This window comes from Macaca fascicularis, chromosome 11 (assembly GCF_037993035.2).
Source record: "Macaca fascicularis isolate 582-1 chromosome 11, T2T-MFA8v1.1".
Lineage (NCBI taxonomy): Eukaryota > Metazoa > Chordata > Mammalia > Primates > Cercopithecidae > Macaca > Macaca fascicularis.
The window spans coordinates 129,181,414-129,193,853 of NC_088385.1; the positions used below are offsets into that span (position 1 = coordinate 129,181,414).

General features: G+C 47.9%; 1 protein-coding gene across 7 annotated transcripts in view; it reads left to right on the plus strand.

Moving 5' to 3' along the window:
* The window catches only part of MLXIP (MLX interacting protein), a 70,528-nt gene that overhangs the window by 1,176 nt on the left and 56,912 nt on the right, over window positions 1-12,440 (plus strand). The window lies entirely within an intron of this gene.

Here is a 12,440-nt window from a genome sequence, read left to right on the forward strand (position 1 = left end):
GCGCAGTCTGTCCTCCTGGCAAGTTGGAGGGTTTTCTGGCCGTCGCGAAACATTATATGAGGGAGATGTCATTGTTGAGGGCAGACATCCCAGACACCATTCTGACATGTGGATTCGGCTCTGGGCAGGGATTCCTCTTTTCCAAATCACAGAAAATGCCTGGCCCTCAAAGATTAAAGCACTTTTCCACTCTCCCTCCCAGCATAAATATTAGGTATTTGCTACAGGTAACTTTTCTGCCTGCGCAACAGAACTTCTTTGGACCGGCAACAGCGGCCTTGAGCAGCTCGGCCCTGCATAAAGCTCTTGATAGGATCTCTGCCGAGTTGAGCTTATTACATTAGGAACTGGACTAGCTGGCGCTGTCTTAGGTCTGCTCTGCAGGCATCTAGGGAGAAGTTTCCTAGGAGACTCCATGAACAGCGTAATAAAAAAGCAGGAATATCTTGCCGTCCCCCAACCCCCCATCCTTTTTAAGAGAGCTGTGAGCTCCAAGCATATCCAGGTTTAAACATTATGCTTTTACCTGAAGTTGAAATATTAAATACTTAGCCCTGGATGGCACCCCCTCACCGCCGCTGTCCCTGGAATAAACGATTAGTCAACTTGTTCTTTGTTATGTTCCTGAAACACCCCTATTTCCTCTCTTGAAGGTTTCCCTGATGATCTGTTCCCGTAGCTCCTCCTCCCATCCCCCTTACCCAGCGCATTGGTCAGTCTCTGCTGATTCTCTGGTCTTGCCAGTTTGAGCTGGCACTCAGCCTGTAAAGATGTTCTGCTTTTTAAAAAACAAATGGTGTTGAGGCTGCAGCCCTGTGCACCCTTCAGTCTCAGATTTTGAGCACTTCCATTGGAATCAAACCCAGCTGGATCGCAGCGTATGCTATGCCTCGAGAGAGCCTTTTCAAACAAAGCTCGAGGTGAAAAGACTGGAATGTATCTTATTAAGAAAACTTAATCCTCTCATTTTAATATAAACTTCTACATATACAGAGAGAGAATGGATGATGGAGTCACGGGGGGCATGGGCTGGGAAAGTCTCACCTAAGTAAGCTCTGCTAAATGAAAACTAAATCAGTCTCCCCTTTGCACTCTGTTTGGATGACCTAAAGCCTTATTAAACAACACCAAAGAATTTTAGTAATGGCATTTTTTTTTCATTTCTCTCAAAAATATTTTGGCAGCTGGCCATTGCTCAGTTAACTTTCTTGATTGCAAAATGCACCATCAGTTTGGTGCAAGAAGCTTACCTTGCTCTCTTGGCTCTCTCACTTTCGCTCCTTTTCCCTGTGCCTAAGGTCTCCTGCTGCCTAAGGTCGGCCACCTAAGGTCTGCCACCACAGGCCCTCGGATGGGATCTGTCCAGTCATTTCTCATGAAGATGCCCTTTGTCTGTCTGTGTGAGGCTGGTTTGTCCAGCCCTGAGTTTAGTTGGCAGTGTGGAACTTTGGTATGGATGACAGACGAATGACTCAAAATCAGTTGTTTGGGCTGTAGCCTGTGGGACAGAAGGAAGCTAGAGGAAGGTGAGTTTCTGACCCCGGCTCTCCTAGTGAGGACTGCTAGCTGGCTTTCGGGGAGGGAAGGTTGAGATTGGAGGCAATGAGGGGCGTGGTGGCTCACGCCTGTAATCCTAGCACTTTGGGAGGCTGAGGTAGAGGATTGCTTGAGCCCAGGAGTTCAAGATCAGTCTGAACAACGTAGCAAGACCCCATCTCTAAAAAAGAAAAAGAAAGAAAGGAAAAAAAGGGATTGGGGGCAGGGCAGAAAGAAGATGTAACCTCAGAGCTGGTCTGGTTTCCATCCTCGTGGGGTTCGTGCCTTCCCTGCTGGCTGTCTGGGTCCTCCCCTCCTGCCCGAGCTGAGGAAAGCCAGCTGGGTCTCCTTTTCTGTGTGACTGTTTCTGGCCTAGGTTCTTTCCAACTTCAACTTCCTGTCTGTCCCCTGGCCTCTTCGTTCTAGCTGCCTAACTCTCCGCGGTACACTCTGCTTTTTTTGTTGTTGTTGTTTGATTTCCTGTTAGCTGCTGCCTCCCAGCTGTTTCCAGATGAGGTTCAACAGCTCTTTGGGGAGGAACTAAGTGCAGGGGAAGTTGTGGTTATTTTTTACCGAGTCCTGAGAAGTGGCCTAGGGATTCTGACTGTGATCCGTTCCTGAACTGGCAGTGGCTTCACCTCCTGAAGGGTCTTTGCCTGGGGCTGACTTCGGGTGGGGAACAGGGTGTTTGAGAACTTGGATGTGAGTGTGTGCCAGGGCCTACTGGGTAGGGAACTGTGCAGATGGGATTCCATGTCGGTCTCACTCCGTTTTGCTGAGAAGCCCTGTGGCGAAGGTTCTTGATTTGGTCCGGAAACATGTGCTCAATTATTGGGACATTTTGGAGAGAAGGGGTTGCCTTTCCCCGAGGCAAACCAGGTGTTAATGATGGAAAAAAGCCCTTAGCATTCCTTGTCTGAACTCTAAGAACGCTATTCAATGGGAGAGATAAAATTTCCCTGCAAGGTGGAAGTGAGGATCAGCAGAGACAACCTCTGGGAATGGGGCTGGGAATGGGGCTAGTGCCTGGCAAGTAACAGACAAGAGGAGGGTTAACTGGCTCCGCATAGCAAGTGGGTTATGGCGGAATTTTAGTTCTGCATCCGCATTCATCTGACATTTATGAGGAGCCTGTGTCTTATCTATGAACTGAAGGAAATAGTGTATCTAACCAGGGTCTTAGCTGAGCTTTCGAATGCCTGCTTGACAAATACTAAATAGAAGCATTCTTGATTTGGCCGGGTGCTTTCTGAGGCTCTACAATGGAGCTATGTACTGAAGAACATAGTTCATGGTTCTTGCCTTCTTAAGACTGTAAGGAATGTCACACATGTATATCCTCCACACAGAATTTCCTTTTTTTGAGATAGGGTCTCGCTCTGTTGCCCAGGCTGGAGGATAGTGATGTGATCATAGTTCACTGCAACCTTGACCTCCCTCAAGGGTCAAGCAATCCTCTTGTCTCAGCCTCTTGAGTAGCTGGGACTGCTGGCACGCACTAGTATGCCTGGCTAATTTTTTATTTTTTGTAGATACGGGGTGTTGCTATGCCTCTCAGGATGGTCTTGAACTCCTGGCCTTAAGCAGTCCTTCCGCCTCAAGCCTTCCAAAGCGATGGGATTATAGGAGTGAGCCATCGTGCCCAGCCCCCACCTACAGATTCTGAACACATCTAGTGTGTACCTTTTCGTGGTTGGTGTTGGTTTCCTTTATTTGCCTTTTTAGAAACTCCTTATTTCAGGGAGTGTTGGTATGAATATTTCCGGTGGTGGGGGGAAGAGATGGTCTTTTTCTGTATTTAAAGATAAGCAGTTTCTGGAAAATAGGTTTCTGTTTAAGAAGTGGGTGTTTGAGGAGACTTAAATTTGGGCTTGTAAGATAGCCTTGGGATGTAAGTTTCTAAGATGTAGCCCCCTCCATGAATGCTTTGTATAGTAACCATTCTTTTTTTTTTTTTTTTTCCTGAGACAGAGTTTTACTCATGTTGCCCAGTCTGGAGTGCAGTGGTGCGATCTCAGCTCACTGCAACCTCTGCCTCCTGAGTTCAGGCGATTCTCCTGCCTCAGCCTCCCAAGTAGCAAGAATTACAGGCATGCACCACCATGCCCAACTAATTTTGTATTTTTAGTAGAGATGGGGTTTCTCCATGTTGGTCAGGCCGATCTCGAACTCCCAGCCTCAGATCATCTGCCTGCCTCGGCCCGCAAAATGCTGGGATTACAGGCGTGAGCCACCACGCCTGGCTAACCCTTCATTCTTGATCAAGGCAGAAATCTGTGCCAGACTTAAGGAATAGCAAGGGCTAACGGTTAGAGCGCTGTGTCCTTCAAACTTTGAATTTTCAATAGAGGAACCGTCTAATGCTAGGCACAGTTAACCAGTTGTAAATGGAAACCTTTCATGCAAATACTAAATTGGTTTTTCTCTTTTGCAGTCATACCGAAGATAAGCAGTGTTTCTTCTCCTGCGTTCTTCAGTCTTTAACCATTAGATAGTGCACCATTGCAGGGTGTGCACTGAGGTGGGAACTGGGGCTGCAGAGATGAAGAACATAGTCTCTCTCCTCAAGGGGCTCACAGGCTAGGCATGGGAACAGATAGTTGCAGAACAGTTGATAAGGGCTGTGATAACTGTGACCAGGTCTTGTGACACTACCGGGGAAGGATGTCTCAGCCAGATTGTGTGTGTGTGTGTGTGTTTTGACATGACCAGGAGCAGTGTGGATGGTCTTCCTGACATCAGGGTTTAATGCATATCTCCCCTTTCGCTGTTAACTCTCAAAGATTACCGATTATATTACCCAACAGGAAGCCCCAGTGCTCCCTGCTTTAGTGGTGCGGGACCAAACTTCCATTGTTTGTAGAGGCTGGTTGGTTCAACATTGCCCACATGCGGGAAGGGGAGGAAGGAGAGGAAGAGGAGGAAGACTTGGGGAAAGAGTCCGGGCGATGAAGTTAGAGGAGAGGATGGAGGGAGGTTATTTTCCGGGTGGGAGAAGAAAAGAGAATTCACACAGGCTAAGCATTTATTATTTATTATGTTCTACATTCTCTTTCCATGATCTTTTTTTTTTTTTTTTGAGACGGAGTTTTGCTCTTGTCACTCAGGCTGGAGTGCAGTGGTGCAATCTTGGCTCACTGCAACCTCTGCCTCCTAGGTTCAAGCAATTCTCCTGCCTCAGCTTCCCAAGTAGCTGGGATTACAGGTATGCATCACCATGCCCAGTTAAGTTTTTGTATTTTTAATAGAGACAAGATTTTGCCATGTTGGCCAGGCTGGTCTCGAACTCCTGACCTCAAGTGATCCGCCGGTCTCGGCCTCCCAAAGTGCTGAGGTTATAGGCGTGAGCACTGCACCTGGCTTCTTAACATGATCTTAAGCAACTCATACAACAGCCCTCTCAGGTAGGTGGTGGAATCCTCATTTAAAAAAATAAATAAGTAAATAAAAATTTAAAAACGAGCTCAGAAGTTAATTAGCTGTCTTGCCGAGAGGTTACGCAACTTGTCCATGGAAAAGTGTCTCGAGCAGAAAAGTGACCTACCTTATCTCCCCACAAACGCCTGGCTTCTGTTAGAGGGGAGTGCAAGTGCCAGTTCCTCTCCAGAGGGGGAAACCCGGATGGGGAAAGTGGATGCCTTGGGCCACTCCATGTCTCTCTGTGGCTGCCGTCCCTGCTGGGGAAACCCTGTGCTTCCCAGAGTGCATGAACATCACATCCCCCTGGAAGCCGCTCTGATGTCATTCAGCCTGTGTCATTATGTGATCCCGGCTTACCAGAATCCCTGCTGTCTTCACCTTTGACTTCCCTGCTAAGCCTAACAGCTTCAGCACATCCTAGGAGATTAAGAATCATATGATGGATTGAAAGGGACACTCAGGGACCTGGAAGCCAACTTTATAATCTGTAGCGAAATCTTTTTTTTTGAGATGGAGTCTTGCTGTCACCCAGGCTGGAGTGCAATGGTGCAATCTGGGTTCACTGCATCCTCCGCCTCCTGGGTTCAAGTGATTCTTCTGCATCAGCCTCCTGAGTAGCTGGGATTACAGGCACCCGCCACCACACCCAGCTAATTTTTGTATTTTTGGTAGAGACAGGGTTTCACCGTGTTGGTCAGGCTGTTTTTTTTTTTTTTCTTTTCCTACTTGCAAGCTGACAAGTTAAGTGAATTGTGTTTATCTTCAGCTCTGCAGAGACAAGCACAACCTTTGTGGAACAGTGCTTTATGGGACATTGGTGTGGAGTGGGACAACAGGAGAAGTGCTTTTGCTGGATGACGTTTGTATCGTGGCCTGCTTGGACAGGTGTGGTGGGCAGTTTAATGGCCCCCCAAAGATGTGCACATCCTCATCTATAGAACCTGTGACTGCGCTAGGTTATATGGCAAAGGTGAATTAAGGTTACAGCTGGAATTAAGGTTGCTGGTCTACTGACCTTAAAATAGGGAGATTATCTGGATTATCTGAGTGAGCCTGGTGTAATCAGGGGTCCTTAAAATTAAGAGGGAATCAAAAAGAGAACCAAAGAGCAAGCAGCGGAGGAAGGACATCAGCTGCTGTTGGGGGCTTTGAAGATGGAGGAAAGCCACGGGATTGGGAATATGCTCCCCTCAGAGCTGGAAAAGGCGAGGGGATGGGTTCTACCCCAGAGCTTCTGGGAAGAAAGCAGCCCTGCTGAATCCTGTGAGACCCAAATCAGACCTCTGACCTCCAGAACTGTAAAATCATAAAGTCTGTTGTTCTGAGCCACTAAGTTTGCGGTAATTTGTTACAGTGACAACAGGAAGCTTATCTTCACTCTTCTCCCACCACAAGACAGCACAGGAGCCCACCCCGGGTTTAAGATTGAACTATAATGGTTGGGCGTGGTGGCTCACGTCTGTAATCCCAGCACTTTGGGAGGCTGAGGCAGGTGGATCACGAGGTCAGGAGATCGAGACCATCCTGGCTAACACTGTGAAACCCCATCTCTACTAGAAATACAAAAAATTAGCCAGGCGTGGTGGCGGGTGTGTTTAGTCCCAGCTACTCCAGGGACTGAGGCAGGAGAATGGCGTGAACCCGGGAGGCGGAGCTTGCAGTGAGCCGAGATCGCACCACTGCACTCCAGCCTGGGCGACAGAGTGAGACTCCGTCTCAAAAAAAAAAAAAAAAGATTGAGCTATGCTGTGGGTCCTCGGCAGCAGCGAGGGAACTAGTGATAGGAGGGTCCTGGTTATAAAAGGAAAGGTTTGAGGCCGGGTGCGGTGGCTCAAGCCTGTAATCCCAGCACTTTGGGAGGCCGAGACGGGCGGATCACGAGGTCAGGAGATCAAGACCAGCCTGGCTAACACGGTGAAACCCCGTCTCTACCAAAAAAGACAAAAAAAAAAACTAGCCGGGCGAGGTGGCGTGCGCCTGTAGTCCCAGCTACCCGGGAGGCTGAGGCAGGAGAATGGCGGGAACCCGGGAGGTGGAGCTTGCAGTGAGCTGAGATCCGGCCACTGCACTCCAGCCTGGGCGACAGAGCGAGACTCCATCTCAAAAAAAAAAAAAAAGGAAAGGTTTGTAAAGTGGATCCTTGTTCCCTGGTATAATTCTATAATAGAGTATTGTAGAAAGTTAATTTTCCTTTTTTTAAAGGATTTATGTGATGGCCGATGAGAGCCTGAGCTCTCATTCCCTAGAATCAAATTACTTTTGGGTATAAAATGTGCAGTCCAGAGAGCCAGTGTCTTAGGTGATTACTTTCTGTATTTTGTTGGAGTTCTCTTGTCTGTGATTAGAATTCAGGCCACGGAGCATGTGTTTTTGGCAGAGCTCTGTGGCTGCATGGATCAGGGACCCTCGTGCTGGCCTGTGGAATGGGAGTGCCGGTCACCTCATGCTAATTCTGGGACTCCGAGTACTGGCCGATTTCAGTGGAGACTGGTCCTGGGTTCCAGGCAGCGCTAGGTCCCCCACAGGGGAGATACTCTTCTTCACTGTCCGGCCAGACGCCTTGAAGAGACTGGCTCTCACAGACTGGCTCCGCCTTCTTTACAGCCCTGCTTCTTGCACTGCTGCTGGCTGTCACCCACCACCCTATTCTCTGGTACAAAGCTCTGCTCCTAGGAGCTTCTGGATCTGCTCAGCTTGAGCCTGCTGGGGCCTATGTCTCACATATGGACCTTGCTGTGAGCTTTCTGGGACCATCAGCTCTCTTTGGCAGTTGTCTAATCGAATTAGCCCTGTGAGGGCTACTTGAGAGGGATCCTGGCTGGCCGGGCCCCAGAGCATGAGGCTGGCTATGGTCTGGGTTTGGCCGCCCCAGCACAAATGCTTTTTCCCTCCAGGCACACCCTGTTGTGTGCAGGCACGGTTCTAGCCCTCCGGGATACAGTGGTAAGCTAGATGGGTTAGTCCTCTCTCCTCATGGGACTTCCATGCTGGTGGGGGAATTGTCAGCACATCAGGTCTTATATTGTGAGTGCAGGCAAGAATAGAAAGAAGGTGAAGGCTAGAGAGTACTGGGGCTGGGGAGGGTGGGCGGATACTTTAGGCTGGGCAGAGAAGTCCTTTGGGGAGGTGACCTTTCTGGGTGAACTCTGAAACCTAAGTGGCAAGTAGGAGCCAGGCACGATGGTCGTTCCAGGTGTGGGAAGAGGCCCAGGCAGAGGCCCTCGCTGGAGTGAGCTTGGCGCATCACAAGGTTAGAAAGAAGGCTGGCTTGGCCAGAATGTTGAGGGCAGGAGGTAAGATAGAAGAGGCAAGGGGCCTTGTGGGCCAGGGTAGGAAGTTAGGAGATGGTTTTGGTGGCACTGGGGAGTACTGTCTTACCTCCACAAGGCGGCTCGGGCCAGTCTACAGGAGACGGGTCTAGGGAGGGTGAGAGCAGGAGCAAGGCTACCATTTGGGCAGTTGTGGAGCTCCAGCCTCAGCCTAGGATGGTAGCAGCGAGGTGGTGAGGAGCTGGATTCAGGGTGGTTTTTGGACTTGCTGGTGAATTGGACCTGGCAGATGAAAGGAAGAAAGGAATCAACAGTGACTCTGAGGTTTGGCCTGAGCAGCCGGGGCCATTACTGAAATGAGGAAGGCTGGGGAAGGAGCGATGAGCTGTGAAGCTGGGGCATGTCTCGCTGAGGACGATGCAGTGTACAAAGCTTGGCTGCCCGGGGGCCGCCCTGACAGCCAGAGCCGTGAGCGGGCAGCTTCCCTGAGGATGGCTGAGGGCTGTCAGTGTGGTGGGCATCACAGCCATCTACTTTGCCCTACCTGGGTTTCTTCTTGCCCCCCAGTCCCTCCCCCTACCCCCGAGCTCGCTGTCCCTCTCCAGGGGAGGCTTTGGAGTTTGGAGCTTGCATTCTGAGTGGCGTGGAGTATGCACCTCCTACGGGCTGTTTCTGCTCAGCTGAGTCTGGTGGTGCTGGAGAAATACTGTCTGCTTTGAATACCCTAGAGACCTCTCCAAGCCCAGCATTCTTGATGTGTTTGGGAGTTGACTGCCCCATCAGAAAAATCTTCTAGAAGGAGGCAGTAGAGAAGGGGTGATTTTGGTAGCTCCAGAAGGGGGTCCAGGATCTGGAGAAAGAATTCTAGGAACAGGATTCCATGTCATCCACCTTTAAGTCTCAGAAGTAAGCATGAAGAATCCCAGTTGGGTGATGGTGAAGAGGAAAGGCTGAGGAGTCAGAAAAAGCTCCTACAAGAAGATGGAGCAGCTCCTCCAAAGAGATGGCTGTGGGAAGAGGCAGCCGCCCTGGGCAGTTTTCAGGCATTGGAAAGGAAAGCAGCTTCTCTGTTGAGGAATATTCTGCGAGTGGGCGATCCACTTTGAAAGCTGGTTACTATTCCTTCCTTCTAGGCCTGTGGGCAGGGAAGGAGGGCAGCCGTGTTTGCTCTGTTCCAATGAGACAAATTCAGTCACCAAAACAAAAAAACAGCTTCTTATGTAGAAAGTAGGGGAGTTAGCCTGGTTTTCGGATATTCACCCAGTATTCTAGCTTTTTATTTTTATTTTTATTTTTATTTTTTTTTGAGACGGAGTCTCGCTCTGCCGCCCAGGTTGGAGTACAGTGGCCGGATCTCAGCTCACTGCAAGCTCCGCCTCCCAGGTTTACGCCATTCTCCTGCCTCAGTCTCCCGAGTAGCTGGGACTACAGGCGCCCGCCACCTCGCCCGGCTAGTTTTTTTTGTATTTTTAGTAGAGACGAGGTTTCACCGTGTTAACCAGGATGGTCTCGATCTCCTGACCTCGTGATTCGCCCGTCTCGGCCTCCCAAAGTGCTGGGATTACAGGCTTGAGCCACCGCGCCCGGCCTATTCTAGCTTTTTAAAGAATAGCCTGAAGAGGCTGGGTGCAGTGGTTCATGTCTGTAACCTCAGCAGTATGGGAGGTTGAGGCGGGAGGACTCCCTGAGCCCAGGAGTTTGAGACTAGCCTGGTCAATGTAGCAAGACCCCCATCTCTACAAAAATTTAAAAAATAAAAAATAAAAAAATTAGCCAGGCACGGTGGCGCATGTCTGTAATCCCAGCTGCTGGGGAGGCTGGGGCAAAAGGATCCCTTGAGCCCAGAAAGTGGAGGCTGCAGAGCTATAATCATACCACTGCACTCCAGCCTGGATGGTAGAGCAAGACCCTGTCTCAAACAAGCAAACAAACAAATAAAACACAACAGCCTGAAGAACCTCTTCATATGGTTACATGGTCACATGGTAACCAGCCCGTTCACAATGGGCTGTCTCATTTTAAACTGGCAGTTGGGACCTGCCCAGATAGTTTGATACTAAGCTTTTTAGAGAAAGTGAATCAATAAATTCCTTTTATTTATTAAAAGGAAACGCTTTCAATGTATTCTTAAAACAGTATATAATTATCTTAGCTTGGTGTTTTAAACAACTGTTTTCTAGTTGAGTAGTGGGGTCTTTTAAATTGCCTCTTTTGTTCTTTAGATTATCAAGCAGATCCTTCTCTGCCTTGAAGCAGAAAACTCTTTCATCCATTTGTAGTCAGGCTTTTTTCTTTTTAACACAACTTTCTGTAAGTGTAATTTACATAGCATAAAGTGCACCCATTGTAAGTGTAAGGTTCAGTGATTTTGTTTTTTTTAGTTGTGCAGTCATTGTCACAGCCCAGTGCTGGGACATTTCATCACCTCAGTAAGATCCCCAAAGTTCATCCATGTTGTAACACACATCAGGTATTTAGTTCATTTTAATGCTGAATAGTCTTCAGTTTTTTAGATGTACCACATTTTGTTTTACTGACATGTTTTTGAGGAGACACCTAGTACCTTTGTTATTCGGGTGTTGGCTTCCCATTTCCTATAGTAAGGCTGTTTTAGAGAGTCAGCTAGGAACTTCCTTACAGGGTGAGAAGAAGGAAATGGCTGTGAGGTATGTGGAAAGATGATGGGATTGGAATCCACAAGACAGTGGTGTGACTGGTTAGCATCTGCCACTTAGCTCCTATAAGTCTTGGTGCCCATGAGGGTGGGGGATGCAAGAGAGAGAGGGTTAGACTGGAGTCATGGTTACCAACCTTACTCTTCTTCCTTGGCTTTCTTTTTTGAAAGACGTTTCCTTAGGAACAAAGTGCATTCAGTAATTTAAAAAGAAACTAATTACCAGTGTATGCCACAACATGAATGAATCTCAGAAACACTATGTTGAATGAAATAAGCCTTACTCAGCCGGGTGTGGTGACTCACACCTGTAATCCCAGTACTATGCGAGGCCGAGACAGGCAGATATTTGAGGTCAGGAGTTCGAGACCAGCCTGGCCAACATGGCGAAACGCTGTCTCTACCAAAAATACAAAAAATTAACTGGTGTGGTGGCACACGCCTGTAATCCCAGCTACTTGGGAGGCTGAGGCAGGAGAATCGCTTGAACCTGAGAGGCGGAGGTTACTGTGAGCCGAGATCTCACCACTGCCCTCCATCCTGGGCAACAGAGCGAGACTCTGTCTCAAAAAAGAAAAATAAGATAAAATAAGATGGATTAATGGATGGAGAGATGGCTTAGTGGTTCTAATTGTAGAATCCAGGTGGTGGGTACTTGAGTATTCATTGTATAGTTCTTTCAACTTTCCTTGTATGTTTGATAATTTTCTTAATAAAATGTTAGGAAAATTGCATTTACTTGAAGAATGACCATCATGGCTTTATCATGGGCAAGTAAATACTTTAAAAAATATTGATCTACCTGAAGCTATCTTCCCACAAATAAAAGAAAAAATATTGAAAACAATGTTTGGAATGAAGTACTGATGCATGCTGCAGCATGGAAGAACCTTGGAAACGCTGCCCTAGGTAAAAGAAGCCAGACACGAAAGACCATGTATGTGATCTGTTGATGCGAAAGGCCTAGAGCAGCAAACTCATAGACTCAGAAAGCAGAGCAGTGGCTGCCAAGGGTTGGGGAAAGGGAAAATGGATAGTCACTGCTAATGGTTTTTTTTTTTTTTTTTTTTTTTGAGGCTGTGATGAAAATGTTCTAAAATTAGGGTGGCAATGGTTACACAACTCTGCATATACTGAAAACCACTGAATGCTGTTAAAGGGTCACTTTGATGGTATGTAAATTGTGTCTCAGTAAGCTGTTATTGTTTTAAAAATGTTGAAAACAGTTCGGATTTTCAACATTATCTTTAGGAATCTGACTTGGGAAGTGCAAGATCAGATGATCTTAGAGATCCTAACTATGTCAGTGTCTAGAAATTCCATGAGTCTTATCTTTACTGTGTGCAGTAAGTGGAGGAGTGTTTGGGAAAGTGACCTCCTTGGAGCATTCCTTCTAGACTGAAAATGACGTGGGAATTGGTTTCTCCAGCTTGCACCAGAGCTTGCCAAATCACCATCTGTATGTGTGTGGAGGGTAAAGTTAGTTTGTTAAGACCTTTACGGCCGGGTGCAGTGGATCAGACCTGTAGTCCCAGCACTTT